This window comes from Bos mutus, chromosome 16 (genome assembly GCF_027580195.1).
Source record: "Bos mutus isolate GX-2022 chromosome 16, NWIPB_WYAK_1.1, whole genome shotgun sequence".
NCBI classification, from domain to species: Eukaryota; Metazoa; Chordata; class Mammalia; order Artiodactyla; family Bovidae; genus Bos; species Bos mutus.
In genome coordinates, this window is record NC_091632.1 from 17052658 (window position 1) to 17077445 (window position 24788).

Below are 24788 nucleotides of genomic sequence, written 5' to 3' on the forward strand. Positions count from 1 at the left end.
GATTTTTTTTAAGATTCCTCCACATGAAAATAGTCTAAATGCTCTTGCCATTACAGCTATCTGTTCCACGTGGTCCACACACACCTGAATATCTAAAGTGTTAATAATAACAACTATATGTTTAAGCCAATGATGGAGGCTGGACCGGTACCTGGGAATAGCAAGAGTTTCTCTTCAGCCATTTTTCTCATGAAGGTCCTATACCTTCAGGAAAGCCATTGTCCAGGGGCTGTTCTTGAGATAAAGAAAGGTGTGTTTTTGTTTTTTTCTTTTTTTTGGTGGGGGGGGGGCGGTTGGGGGAGGTTGAGGCAACTTCCTACCCAGCACTGTAGGAAAGCAGTGTGCTCTTTTCACTCACATGTACTGGTCTGAGGTCACCAAGAGCTGGACTTCGCCACCTCGGCCAGGACGCAGCCACTATGCATAATACTACACCGCCACTTCAGCCCAGTGAAGAGGCCCCTTGAGCGGCAAACCACGCACAGGAGGCTCCTGCGCTATAAAAAGCTTTCTAGGCAGGATCTGCTGAATCCTGGACCAGGAGGCGACGACAATCTGCTAGAAGGCGTTCAGCTTTTCGTAAAGTTTCAGAGGAAGGAAAAGTCATTCCTCCAACTGTGCTGATGCCGCGATGACGTGGGAAAATGGAGAATACTACAACAAACACAATGACACACACACGAACTCACTCTGCACAGCACAGACGCCCAGATTAGGCAAAAGGGCATCTGTGCTCTCCAGCTTCCACTCGTTAAGGCTATCATTCCCAAAGCACATGCTTTTAACGCCATCACCAAAAGATAACGCGACTTCAATACAAGATTCTGTAAGCTGCGGTATTATCACCTATTGCTGTCAGGTGGCCCTTTAAAAGGGAATCAGTACCATTCTGATGAAACCAGGCACGAGCATGAGCCAATTAGTGTCAATGAAAATGGAGATGGTCCCCCACCCATTGCTTGTTGCAGAACCAGCATCAGGCATCCAAAGAGAGGGATGTGTGCGCCGCTGGAAGCTACTTGATTCCTTAGTGCTTCCAGTTTAATATCTGATATTAAAAAAAAAAAAAAAAAGCTGTCCTGGCTACACTGAACCAACCAAGCCATAAATCCCCCTTCAGTGCCCAGCTCTCTACTAGGTATGATCTCCTTGCACCCATATTTTGGATGACTCTTACTTTGCACAAGTTCTTTCCTCCCCCCTGGAAAGTACTTTCCTAATTGGTCCTCTAGGTGAGCAACACCTTAACTCTCCAGTCTCAGCGCACACCTGGCCCCCTCACCTCTGGACCTAGCCTTCCCAGGCCCTCTCAGGACACTCTACTTCCAGATCAGCCAGTGTGTTTCCTCTGCAGGCTGCAGTTACATCCTGTTTTAGCATCTTTGTATCCCCAGTTCCTAGCCCAGGGGAGAAACTGCCATACTAGGTTTGTTGAATGAATGGGCCAACGAACTAACCTATTTGAAGAAAGTCACACGTTGGTGGAAACCCTGTAACCCATCAACAGCCGGTCTGGAAATTCCTCAGCTTCACAAAGACCCAGCAACAGCAAGCCCCTGGACGGACTGAAGGCGAAAGCCCACAATAGGCCTTAAGCTGTAGGGAGGGGTGGGATAGGGGTGACGGGACCTGGAGGAAGTGGGAAGGAAAGGGGGTCGAGGCAGCGCTCCCTCACTGCTCCTCAAAAAGGTGAAAAACCCCTTCCGAGCGTTGAAACCCCAGAAGTAGGGGTCATGCCAGGAGAAAGGGGAGACGGTGTCTGAATACCACCCTTGGAACTTGTTAATACTCAGAACTTGGGGCGTTCGAGGTGGAGACCTGCTCTGAAATTAGGGGGCCACAGGGTCTCCCTGTGAGTCGGCCGACCACCCAAGTAGGGGCCAAGAACCCCAGGAGTTTGGTGGCAAGGCTGTGGCCTAGTGGAAGGGCATGGAAATTTCTCCCTCTCAAGATCCTGTCTCCTGGGTAGTGGGGGGGACGGGGGGCGGGGAGGTGTGGAACAGAGGAGGGTCGCAGCGGGGGACTCTCTCCAGCTTGAGAGGCAGCGACGTCTTTGGCTTTCATCCTCCGGCCCCTGCCGTCTGGGTATCTCAGCTGCCCTCACTAGGCCCTCTGTGGTTCCCCAAAAGAAAACGGCAGTGGGGAGGAGGGGGCGAGAGTGTGAGTTTCACCGTCCACTCTGCAGACAGCGCACACCTTCCATCCTAACTCCAAGCCGTGCGCATTAGCTGGCGGCTCCCACCGCCACTTAACAAGTCCAGCTGCCCGGCCCCTCGCGCTCCCGCTGCCCTGCCAGGCGTCCCGGGCCGCCGATCCCAAGTCGGCGTGGCCAGCGTTTGCCCAAGTCATCGGCAAGGCGCCCGGAGCGCCCAGGGCGGCCCCCAACCTGGGGCCCGACTCCCCGCCCCAGACGCCGCTTACCTGCTTACATGGCCCCGTCGGAACCCCGGAGTCCCGCGCCGAAAGGCTGCCCTCCGCGGGCGGCGGAGCCCCAAGTCCCCCCAAGGAATTGATTCCAGTGGCTGGCGGAGGAGGGGCGGAGGGAAGGAGCCGGAGGAGGCGAAAGGGGAGGGAGGTTTCCGCCGCGATCCCGGCGCGAGAGTTGGCGCGGGGGCGCCCGGAGAAGGGGGAAAAGGAGAACCACCCCGGCGCGGGGCTGTCCCGCCAGAGAGGGGGCCGGGACGGGGAGGCTGGCCGAGGTGGTAGGGGACGCGCCGCCAGGGGCCACGGAGTGGCGGCTGCTCGCCGAGGACCGGCGTCCGGAGGGCAGGCGGCGGAGCGAGGACGAGCGCGGCAGCCTGCCCCCGGACTGCGCCCGCCGCGCCCTCCCCGGGGAGAGAAAAGTTGGGACGAACTTTCAGGGGCCGGGAGAGCCAGAGCGGCAGGAAATGCGAGCGGCCGCGAAAGGAGGGAGGAAGGGGCCTGGCGAGTGGGAGGGGACGGAGCAGGCGCCGGCGGCCGCGGCTCCCCCACCCCCGGGCCCGGCTCGGCGGCGCGGGGGGAGCGCGGGGCGCGCGCCGGGGGCGGGGAGGAATGCGGCGGGGCGGGCGGGCGCGCGCGCGGGGGCTCGGGGGGGCGGCGCGGGAAGGGGAGCCCCGGCTCCCGAGCCCGGGGCGCGCGTCCTTGGGGACGTCACAGCGCTGGAATCTGAGGAATGCCGAGCTGCCGGAGCTCCTTCTGCAGGCCAGGGAGAAGTCGCGCACTTTTATAAATGTGGTGGCTTTGGGAGAAGGTTTTCAAAGGTGAGGGCTGAGCAGGGAGGACGGGGTGAAACTCCCCTGGAGTAAGAGGTGAGGGGAGTGGGGAAGGCGAAGGGACCACAGCAACCCCACCTAGCGCCTCTCCCGGGCGGGGCCAAGGCGGGGGACGGGGGTGGGGCAGGAAAAATCGCCTCGAGAACTCCGCAACCTGCAGAGGCGGGGCCGCGACGGGGACTGGCCCACCCCGACCTAGAGCGCGCCACCTTATTCGGCGGACCGCTCCAAGCAGGATGTCCCCACGCAGTCACTGCACAGGGAAAACAGACCCGGAGAAAGGAGGGTGGCTTCCCAGAGTAGGCAATCTTTTAAGTTATCTGTCCAGGACTCCTGGAACCTCTGGGTACCAAACCCGCGTCTAAACCACCCCTCACGCGCTCCTCCGGGAATCGCACAGTTAGTGTACGCAAGGAGTTAGTATACCCAAGGAGTTAGTGTACCCAAGGAGTTAGAACCGTTTTCCCGGTTCTTTCCATGCCACAGAATCGCCCCACCCAGCCGGGGTAGGCATTGGGAGGAAACTTCCTTAGCATTTTCGGAGGTGGAGTTAATGAGACGCAGCTGGTAAGACGAACCAGGCTCTCGGAGCCAGGCCTAGGAGCCCGGGTTTTCGGACCTGCCCTGCCGTCACCGGTCGAGGAGTGTCCCCGTCCCGGAAAGCCTTGGCCTCTGTAGCTGTAAAAATTAAAGGATTTGCCTGTTTTTCTGTGGTCCTTGGCATTGCAAAAATGATGCTTTGGGAGCCTGTGGTCTTACTCGAGCAACACTTTCTTAGGTTGAATAGGGTCCTCGGAGAATTGCCACTGAGGATGTCGTTCCAAATTCCTTCCGTGTCCCACAACTCAGAAAAATTCCTGGGCTCTTGGGGAAGAGTCTCCTGTACCCATCAGGTACAAATCTGTGGTCACGTGACTTTTCTGAGCATTTGCCCATATCCAAAAGTACAAAGAAGCAGAGAAGACCTTAAAGGGATGGAAGGAAAAAGGCTGAAGAGAGTTAAGATTAATTTCTCCAACTTCCAAGAAATAGCTGGATACTTTCAATATGGACTTGCTAGATTTCCAAAAAAAAAATTAGGGAGTGCCTTATTGTCCACCAAAAAGTGTGGAAACCACTTCATGTGCTCAGGTACTATTATCCCCATTTGTAAGATGAGGAAAGTGAGGCGTGAAGACATTATCTGTCTCACCAAGGATCACACAGCAAGCATACTATGATAATGGACCCTAGTGTGTCTGGCCCCAAAATGCAAACTTATAAACTCTGTAAAATTTAACCAGGACAGGATTAAGATCAGAGATAAGGAAATGCCTACAGACTCTCTTGGGGTTTCAAGGAAAAGACGTGGCATCTGTGTATTTTTGCTCAAAAGTCACTTTGTTACCAAACTCTGGAGCACAACATGCTGAGACTGTTGTGTAGAAGAGAAAGGACTTGTATGTAGCCAGCAGTTGTACCTGGGTGACCCTGAGCAAGCCACTTCACCTGTAGGCCTGAGTTTGATTGTGAAGTGGAGTGTGACATGAACTTCAGAGCTTAGTTGAAGGAGTTCATCTCTGAAGTCTTTCCCAGTCTGAAGAAGGATGAATATACACTCCTCTCGGCAGATGGCATGCCTATGGAGGAAGCTAAGTGATAAAGCCAGGATGTCTTAGGGGAAAGGACTGTTTTCACACTGCCTTCAGAATCAAAATAAATGTTAAGAATGTTGCTGGGTGTTCAATGGCAAAACAGAAAACCACCAAAAAATATTTAGTACTACTCCTATGAACTCATTTTTATGTTAAATAATTTTACTTCTAAAAAAAAATGCCTTAGTAATTTAAAAGCCCACAAAGTGGTTTAAAAAACTTTCATTCTCTAGATAAATATATAAAAGTAGTCACAAGTTTCTTTTCTAAGAGAAAAAAGCAACCCGTTGCCTAAGTCTTCATTATACTTGAGTTTCCTCAATATGCATCAGAGTGACTAGGAGCTTGGTTGATGGGATAAGCTCCAAACACATCACTACATATTTATTTCAAACTTTGTAATTTTAGGAACTTGTCAATATTAAATATGCTCCCAAATCTTTCAATTGGTTCTAAGCCCAATTTAAACTACAAATAAAGGCCAAATCTCATGGGCCACCGTGATTCCTCCCGCCTCCAAGGTGTTTCTCATTAATTTATTAATTTTGTACCTTTAAAACCATTGAAAAGCAAAACAAAATAAGTTCCCCAATCAAAGAAACCTGGAAAGTGAGCAGGCTCTCTTAGAAGAAGTCTGACAACCACTAGGGGCCTTCTACAAAATATAAAGTCATATATAAGTAGAGAGAGAGAGAATGTTTGCTTTTATCCTAAGTCTAATTTCAGTTCCTAAGAAGATATTTGGCAGTTTACCATAATAGAGGAAAAGAGCAAAGAGAAGCTTTTTTCAAAATACACATCCTCTGTAATCTCTGCTCCCCATGTCCCATTCATCTTATCCCCATGGTCTAGGATAGAGAGACTTCAGTTGGTGTGTGTGTGTGTGTGTGTGTGTGTGTGTGTGTGTATATAATATTTTAGGCAGTATTTTATTGATATAATCCATACTCCATAAAAATGTACGTACAAGTTGACTTTTTCACGCAGTTCTATCCATGTGAAAACCACCCAAATCAGGATATAGATAATGTCCATCACCACAAAACTTCCCTTAAGTGACTTATCAGTCAGTATCACCTCTCAAGATTAACTTCTACTACCATAGACTAGTTCTGCAGGTTCTCAAACTTCATATAAATAGAATTATAATATAATGTGTGTATGTATATGTGGGTCTGGGTCACAATTTGCTTATCTATTTTTCTGTTGATATATTGGGTAAGTATATTTTGATAACATTTCCCAAGTAATTCTTTTATGCCTGACCACCTCCAATTCAGAACTGTTGAGTTACAACAAAAGTAATCATAAATAAGCCTGGATTATTAACACCTACAAAAAATATTACATAGCAGAGGAGGAAAAAATATTTTAGCACAACCAACTTTAAGAGTTTTTTAATGGTAGTACACATTCAGAGCTTCTTACCAACAAAAACAAATTAGGAAATAGACTGGAATACGGACTTTGCGTTATCTAGTGACTTTTTAAAAAGCTATGTGACTATGCAGATCTGCCATGTGAAGCCACGTGCACAGGACACAGCATTCCGTGAGCTCAAATAGTCTGCAGTGTGAATGGCATCCTCTGGATAGGGCACTGTGGCGGCTGTGATATTACGAGCTCTCATTTTAGAGATATTAATAACATCATGGAATCTGCTTTGGAAGAATCATTTCTGACACAGAAGACTGAGCCCTTCCCTCCTGGTTGCACCTCTGTGGACTTTATGCGGAAGAAAGGTGCCCTTTTTTGGCGGGGAAGATGGGGGGCATGCAACTCGGCTTGTGGTATCTTAGTCTTAGTTCCCCAAGCAGGGATCGACTCTGCACCCTTGACAGTGACAGTGCTGCACCCTGACCACTGGACCACCAGGGAGTCCCCAAAAGTGACTTTCTAAAGCTCAGACCTCCCCACGGTGACTAAAGGGAGAAGTCACACCGTACTCAAATAAATAATGCTGACATAACAGAAGAGGTGGCGAGAATACACAGGAGGGCTGTACAAAGAAGATCTTCACGACCCAGATCATCACGATGGTGTGACCACTCACCTAGAGCCAGACATCCTGGAATACGAAGTCAAGTGGGCCTTAGAAGCATCACTATGAACAAAGCTAGTGGAGGTGATGGAATTCCAGTTGAGCTATTTTAAATCCTAAAAGATGGTGGTATGAAAGTGCTGCACTCAATATGCCAGCAAATTTGGAAAACTCAGCAGTGGCCACAGGACTGGAAAAGGTCAGTTTTCATTCCAATCCCAAAGAAAGGCAATGCCAAAGAATGCTCAAACTATCTCATAACTGCACTCATCTCACATGCTAGCAAAGTAATGCTCAAAGTTCTCCAAGCCAGGCTTCAACAATATGTGAACCATGAACTTCCAGATGTTCAAGCTGGTTTTAGAAAAGGCAGAGGAACCAGAGATCAAATTGCCAACATCCTCTGGATCATGGAAAAAGCAAGAGAGTTCCAGAAAAATATCTACTTTTGTTTTATTGACTATGCTAAAATCACTGCAGATGGTGATTGCAGCCATGATATTAAAAGACACTTACTCCTTGGAAGGAAAGTTATGACCAACCTTGACAGCATATTAAAAAGCAGAGACATTGTCAACAAAGGTCTGTCTAGTCAAGGCTATGGTTTTTCCAGTGGTCATGAATGGATGTGAGAGTTGGACTATAAAGAAAGCTGAATGCAGAAGGATTGATGCTTTTGAACTGTGGTGTTGGAGAAGACTCTTTAGAGTCCCTTGGACTGCAAGGAGATCCAACAAGTCCATCCTAAAGGATATCAGTCCTGGGTGTTCACTGGAAGGACTAATATTGAAACTGAAAATCCAGTACTTTGGCCACCTGATGCAAAGAGCTGACTCATTTGAAAAGACCCTGATGCTGGGAAAGATTGAAGGCAGGAGGAGAAGGGGACAACAGAGGATGAGATGGTTGGATGGCATCACCGACTCAATGGACATGAGTTTGGATAAACTCCGGGAGTTGGTGATGGACAGGGAGGCCTGGAGTGCTGCGGTTCATGGGGTCTCAAAGAGTCAGACACGACTGAGTGACTGAGCTGAACTGAACTGAAAGCCTTTGACTGTGTGGATCACAACAAACTGGAAAATTCTTCAAGAGATGGGAATACCAGACCATCTGATCTGCCTCCTGAGAAATCTGTGTGCAGGTCAAGAAGCAACAGTTAGAACTGGACGTGGAACAACAGACTGGTTCCAAATCGCGAAAGGAGCACATCAAAGCTGTATATTGTCACCCTGCTTATTTAATTTATATGCAGAGTACATCATGAGAAATGCCAGACTGGATGAAGCACAAGCTAGAATCAAGATTTCAGGGAGAAACATCAATAACCTCAGATATGCAGATGACACCACTCTTATGGAAGAAATCGAAGAAAAACTAGAGTCTCTTGATGAAAGTGAAAGATGAAAGTGAAAAATTTGGCTTAAAACTCAATATTCAGAAAACTACGATCATGGCATCTGGTCCCATCACTTCATGGCAAATAGATAGGGAAACAAAACAATGACAAACTATATTTTTGGGCTCCAAAATCATTGCAGATGATGATTGCAGCCATGAAATTAAAAGATGCTTGCTCCTTGGAAGAAAAGTTATGACCAACTTAGATAGCATATTACAAAGCAGAGACATTACTTTGCCAACAAAGGTCCATCTAATCAAAGCTTTGGTTTTTCCAGTAGTCATGTATGGATGCAAGAGTTGGACTATAAAGAAAGCTGAGCACCGAAGAATTGATGCTTTTGAACTATGGTGTTGGAGAAGACTAGTGAGAGTCCCTTGGACTGCAAGGAGATCCAACCAGTCCATCCTAAAGGGAATCAGTCCTGAATATTCATTGGAAGGACTGATGCTGAAGCTGAAACTCCAATACCTTGGCTACCTAATTCAAGAACTGACTCATTTGAAAGGACCCTGATGCTGGGAATGATTGAAGGTGGGAGAAGAAGGGGACTACAGAGGATGAGATGGTTGTATGGCATCATCGACTAGATGGACATGAGTTTGAGTAATGGGAGTTGGTGATGGACAGGGAAGCCTGGCATGCTGCAGACAATGGGATCATAAAGAGTTGGACAAGACAGCAACCGAATTGAACTGAACATAACAGGAGACCTTTGTGGACGCATGAATAGGACGAAAGTGCAAGACACCTGTTTGAGGTGTCTCTTTTTGAGGCCCACCATTCCTGCACCCTTTATGTTACATACTGTCTCCGTTTCATCATCTTTCCTCGTGTCTCAGCTCTCTCATTCTTAATATACCCCGATCTCTGGCCACCAAACCTTCTGGGCACCATATTTTTGCCCCACTTCTTTTCTCTTCTTTTATCCACTCTCAGGAAAATGCTCCCTGCCTTCCAAGGGGATCATCCTCTGACTTAAGTCAAAGAAGAGAGGGCCCCCAGATCCATGCCCATCAACCAAGGTCACAAATGAATTATTGCCTTGTTATTTCCTTCTGGAAAGAATTCCAAAGATTTTGGGGTTGTGTTCTTTCAAGCCGGGAGGAGAAAGATAAATCTGTCCTCTGGGACACTGTGCCAGCTCCCCTGGCAACTGCAGTTGACCACGTGGGCAACGGTATCAGCAAGGGTCATATATACCAGGCAGCCTCACTCTAGGCCAATCACTAGTTTTTCCAAAGAAAATGTACAAGACACGGCCAATTGTTTACTCTTTAAAATTTGATCCAATAGCTATATATATTAACGAAGTACACTTGAGAAAGGTAATTAATTCACACACATTTGCACTATTTTCAGCAAGTTTTAAGAGAAATAAAACCTAGGCACCATTAAGTATCTTGCCTATTTCAATGTATTCATTATTCTCTACTAATTTCACCTTAGATTACAAACACACTTGAATCATGTCTTAAAGGTGCAAACTTCCTGGTCATATTCACTGGTCTCAGCTTGCTGACTTTCCCCCCTGCTCTCGGCCCCCACCTTGTCTTTCAGCCTTTCCAGGCTTGATGAGAACACATAGTTTTCCTCCCACACTGACATGTGCGCGCGTGCGCACACACACACACAAGTCATCACCATAGGCTCCATGGGGCACACTGCCAAGGAAGAGTTTACCCTCCTCTTACTGCTGAAAACCATCTATTACCCAGGAGGGGGGAAAAAAAGTTTTCACTATTTCCAAAATCTTTTCTGGAGAGCTTCTTCATTTTGATTTCAACCATTTTAAACTTTGTAATGAAATAGAGTCATTAAAAAGAAGGAAAGAAAGAAATGAGAGGAGAAAAGAAGGGAAGGAGGAGGGAGGGAGAGAGGAATGAAAGGGAGAAAGAAAGGCTGTCTGTAGTCATTTACATGTGATTGATAAACTCAATTAGTCTATTAGAGCATAACAGATCTGGTGCGTACGTGCTAAGTCGCTTCAGTGGTATCCAGCTCTGTGACTGTATGGACTGTGGCCCACCAGGCTCCTCTGTCCATGGGATTCTCCAGGCAAGAATACTGGAGTGGGTTGCTGTGCCCTCCTCCAGGGGATCTTCCCGACCCAGGGATGGAACTCGTGTCTCCTCTGCATTGGCAGGCAGATTCTTTGCCACTGAGTCCCCAGGGAAGCGACTTGATAGCTATGTGACCCTGGGCGAAGTACTAAAGCTCTCCCACCTGAACTTCCTCACCTGTAAAACAAGGAATTATGAGCATGTCTCTCTCATAGGGTTGCAGTAATGAGCAGTAGTAAGGTTGTGGTAAATGAGTCACTGTATAGGAAGCTCTTCAAACAGCACCTGGTTCACGTTGAACTCTCAATGTGTTACATACGTATTAATACCAACCTCATTCTGTAGATTTCTTATAGACTGGATTTCTTGCCTTCAGCAGGAAAATCCATCTGAATCTCAATCCAAATTCCCAGGAGAAAGAATATGTCTTCAGGTGTCAGTGTAGGGTCTTAGACAAGGAGCAGGCTGGGTGCAGCTCTCTGGGTGGGAAGGAGAATTCTCAGACAGGAGAGAGTGCCCAGGAGGCTCCTCATGGTAGAGAAGAAAGTGACCTCCTAGGGAGGGGAGTGACAGAAGGAGGAAGGAAGGGAACCAATATTCCCTGAGCACTTGCTATGCACTAGGAGCAAGGCTAGGTCCTGTATGTACGCCATCTGAAGTAGTGCTTGAGACGGTGTTTGAGTGTTGTAGACTGAACTCTGTCCCTCCGAAATTCATATGTTGAAGTCCTAAGCCCCAACAGGGCTGTATTTGGGGATAAGGACTTTATAGAGCTAATTAGGGTTGCATGAAGTCATGAAGGTGGGGCTCCAATCCAATAGGACCCATGTCTTTCTAAGTAGAGGAAGAGATTCCAGATTTCTCTCTACGTGTGCACAGAGGAAAGGCCACGTGAGAACAAAGAAGGAGGCCATCTGCCTGCCAAGGACAGAGGCCCCTCCAGAAACCAACCAACCTGGCAGCACCTTAATTTGGACTTCCAGCCTCCCAAACCGCGAGAATATTGGTTTCTGTTGTTCAGTCCACACAGCCTGTAGTGTTTCACTATGGCGGCCCTAGCAGGCTGACACATCGAGGTTAGTGTTTTCCTTGTTTAACAGAGAAATAAACTGAGATCTGAAGACATTAAATAGCTGCATTTAGATGAGTACCTAAGTACCTATGTACATGGCAGAACCGAGATTCAAATATGGACCCCTCTCTAATTCCAGTTGTTCATGTTCTTTCTAAACCATCATGTTGCCGCAAAGTTTATCGAGTACCAGGATAGGTCAGGAATAGGGTTAGGTGGTGGCCGAGCTCGTATGGTAAAAAAGGGAAATGAAACCATCAACAGGGTAGAGTCAAAATTCCCCATGAAGAGGACAGTTGTACTGGCTGATGTTAAATTCTACAAATAAGAAGGCGCATACCCAGAGTATGTATCTCCAATTATTTTAAATCCTTCTTTTCCCATGTCTTTCTGAGTGCAGCTAGTAAAAGGGGGAAGGGAAGCTGCAGCCATATGGTCTGGGAGCGACTCCTTTCAAAGAAGTCTAACTTTCACTACTAATTATTTCATCAGAGAAACCTGGTGTGCTGAAATCCATGGGATCACAAAGAGTTGGACATGACTGAGCGACTGAACAACAGTATTTATGTCATCGGCTCCCAAGATTCCTATAAGTTAAAGTCCTCACTTTTTAGCTACATGAAGTCCAAGAAGTGGCAGTTTGGGTCCAGGGTCCTTCCTAAAACACAGATCGCCTTCGACTGGCATGAAGTCACCATTTCTGGTAGTGCAGAGTCATTTCTGTTCATGACCTCGATCTCGAAAGGTCAGAAATACCCTAATTTCTAAGAATAGTTGCTTGTGAATCTCTCAGGAATCCATGAACTGAGCTAAACTGTTCTTCGTCCTGTTTATATGCCTACCTGGGCCAGCTCTGAGGAAGGTACACAGCTATAGAATTTACCAGGGCCAGCCAAGGAGCCATCAACACCTCGAGGAGCTGCGTGAGGGCAGGTCAATGAGAGCTGTAATTATCCCTGTCTAACCATCTCCAAAATATCTGCCTGTTGTCATTTTGTGACATGGTAGTGGCAATAGGTGCCAGGTTGCTAAGAATAACTGGGCTAGAGAAATCCTGAGTGGAATCTTAAAATCATTCTTCATAGGAGATAAAGTAATAGCTAAACGCACTGTTAAAAAAAAAAAAGTCAGCTAGGACATTTCTGAGTAAAATGTCAATAGAGTCCCCCTCTTCACTGTGTACATTTTCCAGTCCTTTCCCACCAACCTCAGAGGAAAAATGTTTAGAGCCAGAGCGTCAGTCTGTACCTTCTTATAATGATGCCATTCAGAATAAAGGGGTCAGGCGAGATACAGCCCTTTTGCTGACACTGTGTTTGTTAATATTTGCAGCTGCCCTAAAACCTCCCTGAAAATATATCCAGCCTGAGGAAGCTGGATTCCAACTTTATGGGCACTGACTCTTCTTCATCTCGTGTCCTGAATGTGACATTTAAATAAAGCCCCAATAAAAGGCAATTCATTAGTTTGTTTTTTTCCCCTCACCTCTTTGGTTCTGAGTTTATTTTTAAATGTAATTTAAACACCTAAATGAAGTTGTCAATAAATAATAATGCAAACTGTACTATTGCATTTATGGAAGTCAAAAAAAAAAAAAAAAAAAAAGCTAGATAGACTTCCAGATGGATTACAGATTCAGAGGACTGGAAAATAGAACAAGAAAGGGTGCATTTGTTTCTAACATTGGCTGCTATTGCCAGAACGCCCCTCTGAAGGTATGGGCCATGAAAAGAATCTTCTGCTGTGATTAGCAACAAGGAACAACCTTTGCTGGGGGAGGGAAGAATCAGGTCGTGTTTGGGATGCCTTTCTACAGAACATGGACTCCCCAGCCTGCAGGGGTGAGATAGGGTTACCCCCAAGTATGGGCAGGGCTATGTCAGTGAATCCAATAGCACTAAATCAAAACCTTCTCTAAGACCCGGCTGCTTCCTGGCTGCCTCCCCTAGAATAAGGGGTGACTCAGAGTGCGGCTGACTCCCTGACTTCAAACATTTCTGAGTAATTCCCACGGACCCAGACAAGGGCAATTAGAGGACTGGTTTGGAATGACCACTGAAGATCAAAAGATACTTCTGGTGGCCAGCAGGGGAAAGGCAAATGGCCCAGGAAGCTCAATTTTGAGATGTCTTCTGCTACAAGTAGGAGACAGAGGTACCTTCTGACATCCTAAATCTAAGATGATGCTGCTAAGTCACTTCAGTCGTGTCTGACTCCTAGCGACCCTATGGACTGCAGCATACCAGGCTCCTCTGTCCATGGGATTTTCCAGGCAAGAGTACTGGAGTGGGCTGCCATTGCCTTCTCCCTTAAGATGCTAGAAGGAGTTTGCTCATGTAGGAGGGCGTGTCCTGGGCTTTCCTCCATGATGGGTGCCTCTGAGGTCCTGGGATACACAAAGACAGAGCTTTTATACGCTGAAAGAAAAACTTTCCAATCTGATTTCCAACTATACTTCCCTGGCTCTCTCTGCCCCTGGGATGCCGGCATTCTGCTATCCCTTGAACATACACTGCGAGTACTCTCCACCCCAGGATCTTTGCACACACTGTTTCCTCTGCCAAGAACTCCACTCCCCTAGGTGGTTTTTCACTTCATTCCTTGGACAGAACTTTGCCAAGCATCCTGTCAAAATAGAACCGCTTCACACTCCATTCTCTATTCCTTGGCATGCATGCTCAGTCATGTCTGACTCTTTGCGACCGCGTGGACTATATGGCCCTCCAGGCTCCTCTGTCCATGGAATTTTCCAGGCAAGAATATTGGAGTGAGTTGCCATTCCCACCTCCAGGGGACCTTGCCGACCCAGGATTGAACCCACGTCTCCTGCATGTCCCGCATTGGCAGGTGGGTTCTTTACCACTGAGCCACCTGGGAAACCCTCTCTTCCTTTACCCTGCTCTAATTTTGTTGATAGCACATACACTACATGACATTATCTATTTACATTTGTTTGTTTGTTGCCCCAGCCCAACCCCTGCCCCTCCAGACGCTCCATCACAGGTAGAGATTTTTGGTCACCACTGTATTCCACTGCCTGGTACATAGATCTTCAACAATTTTTTTATGAATATTTGGATAAATAAAAACTGTATAATTTTTATGTAATTATATACAGTTATTTTCCTGTACTCAGAATTCTACATGTACTATGTTATTTAATCTTTACAACAACCCTATGATGTAGGGGTTATAATCTCCCATTTACAGATGAAGAAATTGAGAGTTCGAGAGATGAAATATCTTTATCTGTTTTTGTTGTTATTTCTAGCTGGTGGCTTCTGTGTTTAGGGGGTTTTGATGTTTGTTTGCTTGTTTGTTTTGCGGCACTGGGTCTTAGTCGAGGCACACGGGCTTTTTCTAGTTGTGGCACTTGGACTTAATTGCCCCATGGTGTGTGGGATCTTAGTCCCCCAACCGAGGATTGAACCCTTGTCTCCTGAATTGGAAGATAGACTCTTACCCACTGGACCATAGGGAAGTCTGACTGTTTTTAAGAACTTCAGTCACATGGAGTTAAGTGCTGTGCTTAGTCACTCAGGCATGTCCAAATCTTTGCAACCCCATGGATTGTAGACCACCAGGCTCCTCTGTCCATGGGATTCTCCAGGCAAGAATACTGGAGTGGGTTGCCATGCCCTTCTCCAGGGGATCTTCCCAACCCAGGGATCAAACCCAGGTCTCCCACATGGCAAGTGGATTCTTTACCAGCTGAGCCACCAAAGAAGCCTGGAATCTCCATTACAAACACACTCTGTTCTTCAGTTTATACACTGCCTCTCTTTTGCTTATTTTATAATTTTCCCTCTTTATGCCCTGTTCCTAACTTGGTTCTCTTCCTCCAGATTTGCATTTGATATTCTAAGTCTAGGGCAGTAAATAATAGTTAAGGGCCCAGCTAGTTTGCCTGGACTGAGCTCCTGGTTTTGCCACTTAATAGCTGTAACATTGGAGAAGGCAATGGCAACCCACTCCAGTACTCTTGCCTGGAAAATCCCTGGACGGAGGAGCCTGGTGGGCTGCCATCTCTGGGGTCGCACAGAGTTGGATACAACTCAGCGACTTCACTTTCACTTTTCACTTTCATGCATTGGAGAAGGCAATGGCAACCTACTCTAGTATTCTTGCCTGGAAAATCCCAGGGATGCGGGAGCCTGGTGGGCTGCCATCTATGGGGTCGCACAGAGTCGGACACGACTGAAGTGACTTAGCAGCAGCAGCAGCAGCTGTAACATTAGGAAATTCTTGATCATGATTCTTGAACTTTTGGTCTCTCTTCATTTCCTTTTTTTCCTTTCTGTGTCCCTAATACAGAGACTTTAACACTTACCTGATTCTCTACGTTTCTTTTCTCTCCATTTTGCATTCTTTATCCTTACACTTTTTTGCCTCCTGGGGAAACTCCTTAACTTAATCTTCCAGCTCATATATTTACTAGATACCTTCATTCTATTTATTATTTATTTATTGAATATTTATTCAATTGAATTATTTATTCAATAATTATTCAATTGAATTATTCAGTTTATTCAATTGAATTATTTATTCAATAATTACAGGAGTTTAAAATTATTTTTTCCATTTTATTGAGGTATAATCAACAAAATTGTTAGAGACTTAAAAATATATGATGCCATGATGTGATATATGTAAACATTGTGAAAGGATTTTGCCCATTAAGTTAACACATCTATCATCTCACATATTTACTGTTGGCAGGTGGGTGAGAACATTTTAATTCTACCCCTCTTAGCAAATTTCAATGCACAATAGTGTTATTGACCATAGTCACCAGGTTACACATTAGGTCCTCGGACATTATTCATCTTGTAACTGAAAGTTTATACCCTTTTACCAACCTGTCTCTATTTCCCCCCACCCTCGAGCTCCTGTTTCTGCTCTCTGCTTCTGTGAATTTGGCTTTTTTTTTTAGATTCCACCTAGAAGTGACACCATCAGTACTGTCTTTCTCTGTTGGGATTTGTTCTAATTCTTTTACTTTTCTAGTAAGAACTGTTTATTCTCACTTTATGTTTCCAATATCTTCTCTCAGCTCTTCAAGCATATTTGTTATTCTGGTTTTAAATTCTTTTCCCCTTTTCCATGAGTTCTGCTTTCTCTGACATAAGTTGTTCAGTTGGTTGTTCCTCAGACTCACAGTTCTCAGTATTTGCCCTCTGAACTCATCCTTGTTCCTTTGGGACCATTTTGTTTGTGTATGTGTGTGTGTGTGTGTGTGTGTGTTCAGTTGCTCAGTCTTGCCTGACTCTTTGCGACCCCATGGACTGTAGCCTGCCAGGCTTCTCTGTCCATGGGATTTTTCAGACAAGCACACTAGAGTGGGTTGCCATTTCTTCCTCCAGGGGATTTTCCCTAACGAGGGACTGAACCCACGTCTCCTGCATCTTCTTCATTGGCAGGCTAATTCTTTATCCCTGCGCTGCCTTGGTTAGCAAAATTCATCTGTGCAGATGGGCAGACATCTATAGTAAGCTTATGTTGCTCTAGATGAGTTGGTGCCTATATTGGTTATGTGCATTTGTGGGAAAGGCACAGGGCTTTGCTCAACTGGTCTCCAAAGAACTTCTGAACTATCTTTTATTGGAGGCAGCCACTCTGTATCATAAGTAGATACCATAGGGACTGGTCAGACCAGCTACACTCATTGCCATCTGCTTATACCCATACCTGATCTGAGCTCTGCCTTGTTGTTACCCCACTACTTCTGGCCTATGCTCTGAAAATCCTGCCTCTATGATACCCAAAGGAGGGGGCAAATCTGCCTAGGGCAACACGGATGAGGAAAGGGCAGAACTAAAACATTCCCCCCAAACTGAGTCCCTGCTTGTGACCCCAGGGCTTCCCCACCCCTGGCCAGTTTCCCTGCTGGTAGATCAAGTCAACTCCGACACTCTCCAAGAATTTCTTTCTGTGGCTAACTGCTGAGCACAGCTCCAAGGTCTGTCATCTCCTGTGGCCTTTCTCCAGGAGAGAACACTCAATCTGTGTTTCTTTGTTATCTTGCCCTGAACCAGAAGCTTTGTAAATTTCCCAAGATCACCATCTGTGAGTGATGGAGCTGAGGTTCAAGCTTTGATCTTTTTTACTCCAATCCTTGTAATTTTAGCCCCTAAACTATGCTTAGGGTTTGCTGAAAGGTGATTGAAATTATCCATTCAACTAAAAAGTTATTTCATTCCAAATGTTTCCCACTAACCAGAACATGGACTCCTTAGAGAAATGGCAAACTTCAAGTCTGAGGAAAGAAATGTACAAGAAAGGTATCAAAAGAACGCTAGGGTCATAACCAAGGAACTCAGGAACCACCTTGAAGAGATTCTCAGTGGGTATAGATAGACCAATTTTAGCATCAGTAAGTATAATAACAGCAATTGGTTATAAAATTTCAACTGTGTTGAAACCTGTAAGTTCATAATGGTACGAGAAAAAAAAAGAAAAAGAAAAAACCCCTATCTAGTCACCATTGGAACCAACTCATTATTTTGAAAAATGATAAATGAAGGCATAGAAATGAATCACCATGTCTTTCCTAAGAAGTTACTCCACTGGTAACCAAATAGTAGATGAGGAGGGGTTTTACATGATGGAAATACCCTAGATAACAAATAAAAGGGATGATGAAATTAGAATATCACTATTTTGCAACTTCTGATAAGGAACGGATCTAGGCAAGAGCTTGAGTGGTTGCTAACATCACAAAAAGAGGACAATTTTGAGGACTAAAGAGAGTCAAACATAGGACTATTTTGTTTTGAAAAAGATAATCTGAACCTGATCAGGCCTCTAGATAGAGTTAGCTACCAATTTACAAAAAGTGCACGTCAGAGGAATATGTTCAAACAGACCTCAGAGATCAGTAAACGAGCATTAGCAAAATGTAGGCTGTGGTAGTGTCTAGAAGAAAACTGTTTTTTTTTTTTCCTTTTAAACAATACATTTCAATGGTGGGGAAGAAATAAGGTTAATGTATAGATTAAAAGAGACTTAAAAGACATATTAACTGTCACAACATGTGGCCTTATCTGTATCTTGATTCAAACAGCATCTAAAAAAAAGTTATTTATTCTATTTATGAAGACCTTTGAACACTGATTATATATTAAGAAATAACTGATAGTTTTTAATGTTAAAAACAGCTCCTCCTGTTTTAAATATACATACATATACGTACACATATTTTAAAATTTTATTTATAGTTGAAATGTTATATTTCTGCTTTGCTTCCAAATAAGATAGGAGGTGAGAAATTTATGGGGGTATCCCACTCCAGCACTCTTGCCTGGAAAATCCCATGGACGGAGGAGCCTGGTGGGCTGCAGTCCACGGGGTCGCGAAGAGTTGGACATGACTGAGCGACTTCACTTTCACTTTTCACTTTCATGCATTGGAGAAGGAAATGGCAACCCACTCCAGTGTTCTTGCCTGGAGAATCCCAGGGACGGGGAAGCCTGGTGGGCTGCCGTCTACGGGGTCGCACAGAGTCGGACACGACTGAAGCGACTTAGCAGCGGCAGCAGCAGGTAAAGCAAGGTTGGCAAAGAGTTTATGATTGCTGAAACTTGTTGATGGATATATGGGCATTCATTTTACTATTCTGGTTAACTTTGTATAAGTATGAAATAATAAAGTTAAAAGCCTGATAATAAAAAGTTTAAAAAAGAAAAATATAAGAATAATATGTCCTCATCTCAAATATTATTGAAGTATATAAGTAAAAGATGGGTTGCATGTTTTCAAATCCTATTTCCATCTTAAAATTCCCTGCAGGCGATCACTTTAATTCTATACTGATACAAAGGTTTTATGAGTTATTTTATAGCTATATATATGTTAAGTGCAAGAGAAAGCTGAAGCGAAGCATTAGCTACTACAAAATGCTGTCAGCCATCCTACATTTTGGGTAGGATAGACACAAGATTGTAAGTTTTTTTAAAGTCTGTAATTATACATATCAAACTGTTAACAAAATAGAAGAGAAAAATGACATTTTCATTTGTACTAAATTTGGGATTTGAAGCTATCAGAACAAGTTCCAAAATACTTCACTTAGGAGAAAACACAGTAAAAACATTCCAAACTGAGGAAACAAATTTGTTTGGGATTGGATAGAAGGAATCTTCACTCAAAACAAGTAAACATAAGTAGAGCTTAGGGTTCCTTTAGATGGTGCATTCCACTACTGATTTTGATTTTTAAGTTCTACTGAATTTATACATAACTTTTCAAATGCACACACTCCATGATCCACGATCTGGATTTGAAGTCAGAAGAAGGGAGTCTATTGGTAACCTGTGTGCTGGGAATCCAAACAAATGGTCAATCCTGTCAGTGAGGTTTTTAAACCTATCTGTTTCAGCTAGAAACACTCCATTTAAATAGTTGATAAATTACTCACAGTAGACCTGTCCAGGAAAGAGAAGAAAAGAAAGCTCAGCAAGCACAAGAATATAAATAGCCACCAAGTATCATAACTACATGGACCTTTTTGAAAAACAGAGAGAGAAACACTTAGGGTGTGCATCAATCTTATTATCTCTTTTCTGACAAGAAGCAGAAAGAGGGACTTGTAGGGCCCTTCTGCATGCCAGGAACCACCTACTCCCACCCATCTGCCAGGCCAGTTCCGTATGGTCTCTAAAATCAATGTATCTCTGTTTGTGAGATTTTTTTTTCCAATTAAGGAGAGCGTCTTTCCTACTCAATTTTTCTGCAAACTCCTCAAAGTACTTACAGGATTGAATTTGTGTAAAATTTAATCTATTTATTATAGATGGTATATAGACTAATACTGGCTAATGTTAATTATTCTTTTCTGTGTACCCAGCTGATATTAGCATTAATTCAAAAGTGTTTAATAAGCCCTTTATGTTTGTTAAGTGTTGATAATATACAGTTGAATAAGACACGTTTTGGGGTGAACTTTTTAAACTATCTTCCATATTTATACTAAAGCAGGGCTCTGTTATCATCTTTTGATAATTTATCTGTAAGATAAAATTATGCATGAATACATAGTTTTTGATACAAATGAAGGGTGTTTTTTTATAACAGAATTTGGGGAAAAGGTTCAATAGCTACTTTCCTTGAAACACTATTACCACGTCTTTCTATATTCTTTAATTTTAAAAAGAATCATTTGAATTAAGTGATACTTAAGGTAAAACGTGAAAAATATTATGATATCATCAAATCATGACAATTTAGGAAAACAGTCCTTAGGAGGAGCACAAGAATATTATTTCTGGCTAAAATAGCACTTTGCTGTAAGAACCGTAAATGTAGCATATAAAAGGAGTCTGACTTCAGAATTCCTAGTATTTGAAAACCATACAAAGTAAGAAAACAATGTTAAAATAAGGAATTAAAAATTTTACTCTAAACAATAGCTCTTCTGCGAGTGAGTTACATCTTTATGTGTGTTTTCTATCTGACTGAACACACATTTTTATTGATTTGCAACCAGCAAAGCCATTGGTACCCATTTTAGTATAGAAAGCAAGCACTCTAGGAAAAGCATTTGAGAAAACTCTCTCTATATTGTGGAAAAACATTTGAGAAAACTACTATAGTAGTCATTTCTAAACCAAATTCTGTAACCGAGAAAGTAAATATTAATATATGGCCACACAAAACTATCAACTTCCTCAAAAATGCACAGAAATAAGTGAATTATAAAAAGTTGGCAGGACAGGGATGTAATTCATGTGTGAGACCCTCCACTTAGGCTGTTGCTGGCCAGGCCTGGGTCACTGGAGCTCAGGGCGCTTCTCCACATTCTATAGCCCCGCTGAGCTCACCGATGTCTTAGCAAGAGTTTGTAAGAGGAGAAAGTGACATTTTCACTCACACTAAAGCTGATAGTTCATCAGAATAGTTCAGTGGTGCCTCATTTTGGAGAAAACCTAATATAAAAATTCCAAACTCATGAACTAAATATATTGAGGGATTGTTTCCCATTCAAAGTAAATAGCCAAGCCATTTATATTATGTGCTCCAGTATTGATTACACATCAGAATTCAAAATTTATACAAATTATACACACACATATACACACACATGATGTAGTATTTTGATTTGAGGTCAGGCATGAGATTATTACAAGTTGTAACTGGCCATGTAACTCTACAATTCATTTGTGGGTCCTTGTTTCCCAAACTATACAGTCAGGAAAACGGGCCCCAAACCCATTTTAACTCTAAAACTGTATGATTCTCTTATTTCTCTAAGAAAAGTTTACTACATCAGTGGTATAAGCTCACAGTTCCCTTATACACCTTGTCCCCAGACTCCCTATTTTGAAGAGCGGTGGTTTTGGCCACTGGTCTGGAAACTACACAAGTGAACTTCCTGTGGTTCTAGAACTTCGGCTTCTGTACATCTGGACTTTGGGGGACATGTCAGGAAAAAATGTTTTTAATCTCCAAATATCAGTACAGAATTCTACCTGAGACTTTCTACAGGTAAAATAAAACAGTTGTCTTTTCTTGAAAAAAAATCTCTGGAAAAGCAAGTTAATACACCAAATGCTCTCTACCGTTTCTCCAAACAGTCTCTTAAGTTTCTAAGGTCTTCCACCATTTGTCTATTAGTGGAGGAGAGCATTATAAACAGGTGACAAATGAATGCAGATGGAGAAATAGAAGACTACTGAATTTTAGTTCATGAGTTTATGTATGCCTATAAACGTATGGCTGTAGTTTTCTCTTCCTACACAAACTATCGTCATTTACTAACTCAGCAACTATAACTTGAACTCTTACTGTGTGCCAGGCCTTGTGCTAGACACTAGATGCAAGCAGATGGAACCAGACAGGCTTTGGCCTCATGAAAGTTACAGCTAGCACAGACATAAGCACTAAATAAATTGTTATACCAAATACATTCATAATCACAAATTGTGCTAAATGTGATGAAGGGAGAAAAACGAGAATATCAAGAGAGAGAGGATAAATCTCCTAACTTAGAATTTGGGATACTTGAATCTTCAAAACAATTTCTCTTTTATGCCAGGTCAGATATGATCTCTGAGGCCAGGCTGAGTGTATCAGTCAGGGGTATCCAAAGAAACAAAATCAATAGAAGCTATATATATAAATATATTTGGCTTCCCTGGTGGCTCCGTGGTAAAGAATTCACCTGCCAATGCAGGAGACGTGGGTTCGATCTCTGGGTGGGTCGGGAAGATCTGCTGGAGGAGGAAATGGCAACCCACTCCAGTATTCTTGCCTGGAAAATCCCATGGACAGTAGAGCTTAAAGAGCTACAGTCTGTGGGGCTACAAACAGTCGGACGTGACTGAGCAACTGAGCATGCACAGACAGAGAGAGAGTTCTTTTAAGATTGACTCAGATGGTTATGTAGGCCAAGAAATCTCATGATCTACCATTTGCAAGCTGGAGAACAAAGAAAGCTGGGGGTGCAGTTCAGCTCAAGTCCCAGGGCCCGATAATAGAGGAGCTAACAGCATAAGTCCAGGTCAGATCCAAAGGCCTCAGAACCAGGAGTGCAGATGTCCAAGGACAGGAGAAAATGGATGTCCCACCTCAGGAGGAAGGAGCAAATCCCCACCTCCTCTGCCTTTTTGCGCTATCCATGCTCTCGATGGTTTGGAAAATTCCCGTTCACATCAGTGAGGGTGGATCTTCTTTATTCACCTTATTAATTCGAATGCTAATCTCTTCCAGAAACACCCTCACAACGGCTCAGAAATAATGTTTTACCAGCTATCTGGGCATCCCGTTGCCCAGTCAAGTCAACACATAAAATTAACCTTCAAATACAATGCAGAAAAAAAGAAAAAACCAATATTAAAGGAAAGGGTAACCTAGAACTTGGGATATTTGAACCTTTAGAACAATTCATCTTCTAAAAAATTTTTTAATTTTATTTATTTATTTATTTGGCTATACCCCATAGGTATACCCCACTTACTTCCTGACCAGGGATTCAACTTTCAGGCCACAGCAGTAAAAGTGCCAAGTCCTAACCACTGCTCTGCCAGGGAATTCCCTAAAACATTCATCTTTTATATAAGATGCTGCCTATAGATCAGATGTTTTCTTGAAGGTCAGACTGGGGAATGTAGAATGTCCTTCCTCTCTGTAACCCTCTCTCTTTTCTTCCTTCTTCATCCACAGGTTCCTGGAAACCAACTCTTTCCTTCATTCTCTTTCAGAAACAGTTAGGCCCCCATATACATCCAGCTGGGCTTCCCCTGTGGCTCAGTGGTAAAGAACCTGCCTGCAATGCAGGAGATGTAGGAGGGGCAGATTCGATCTCTGGGTCAGGAAGATCCCTTGGGTAAGGCATGGCAACCCACTCCAGTCCTCACCTGGAGATTCCCGTGGACAGAGGAGCCTGGTGGGCTACAGTCCATGGGGTCACAAAAAGTCGGATACAACTGGAACAAGAGCACGGACACACACATCCAGTTGTGAAAACCAATACCCAGGAGACCCAGTAATAGCCTGGAATTAGACATGATGGGGCATGATCAATGGTGGATGGTAAATGAGAACACCTTAAGTAAATGATCAGGCACACCAGACACCAGGACTCTCAGAGTGAGGCCATGCTAGCAAGCCCTACGTTCCTTTTTCTTTCTGTTCTCCCTTTGCTTGGCTTCTTGGCAGCATTTCGCTGAGTTGACGACCTCCTCTTCTGAAACACAACACTTCTTGGTACACTCTTCCTCTCACTGCCCCCTTCCAAACTCTCTAGCTCTTCTCTACCCATCTCTAAATGTCAGAATGACTCAGGATTCTGTCCTGAGCACTCTGTCTTTGATTCCTCTTCTGCTTTCCTTGATTAATTATGTTCATTCATGTGACTTCAAATGCCATTAGTAAAAGACGTCTTCCAAATTTATATCAAATGCTGCAATCTTTCTTCTGAGCTCCAGTAGCAAGATTAAACTCTTAATTTACATTCTTTAATCCTGTTCCTCTCCCAGTCTAGCCCATTGTATGCATTAACACCACCATCCACCCAACTGTATGAGCCAGAAACATAGGCGTATCTGTGATGCCCTCACCTCCTACTTTCTTCATGCATTCCATCATATAATCTTGAATCAGCCCACATCTTCCCATCTCCTCTGCCAGCGTACTAGGCCTGGCTATTCCTATTACCCACCTGGACAACTATAGTAACATTCCGTTGATTGGTCTCCATTGTCTTCTCCAGAAGCAGCTATCTTTCTACAGGTTAAAAACCTTCAATGGCCTTCTATGGTAGTTTAAAAAATAGGTTCAAGTATTTAACTAAGAGTCTTGTATAATCTGACTTCTGCAAACCTCTC

General features: G+C 44.0%; 1 protein-coding gene across 1 annotated transcript in view; it reads right to left on the reverse strand.

The window, feature by feature from the left end:
- Positions 1–3002, reverse strand: part of PTPN14 (protein tyrosine phosphatase non-receptor type 14) — a 196340-nt gene extending 193338 nt beyond the window's left edge. Inside the window, exon 1 of the mRNA XM_005901280.3 lies at positions 2422–3002. The gene's annotated coding sequence lies outside the window, so the exon portion shown is untranslated. The remainder of the gene's footprint in view (positions 1–2421) is intronic.
- Between the last annotated feature and the right edge of the window lie 21786 nt (positions 3003–24788).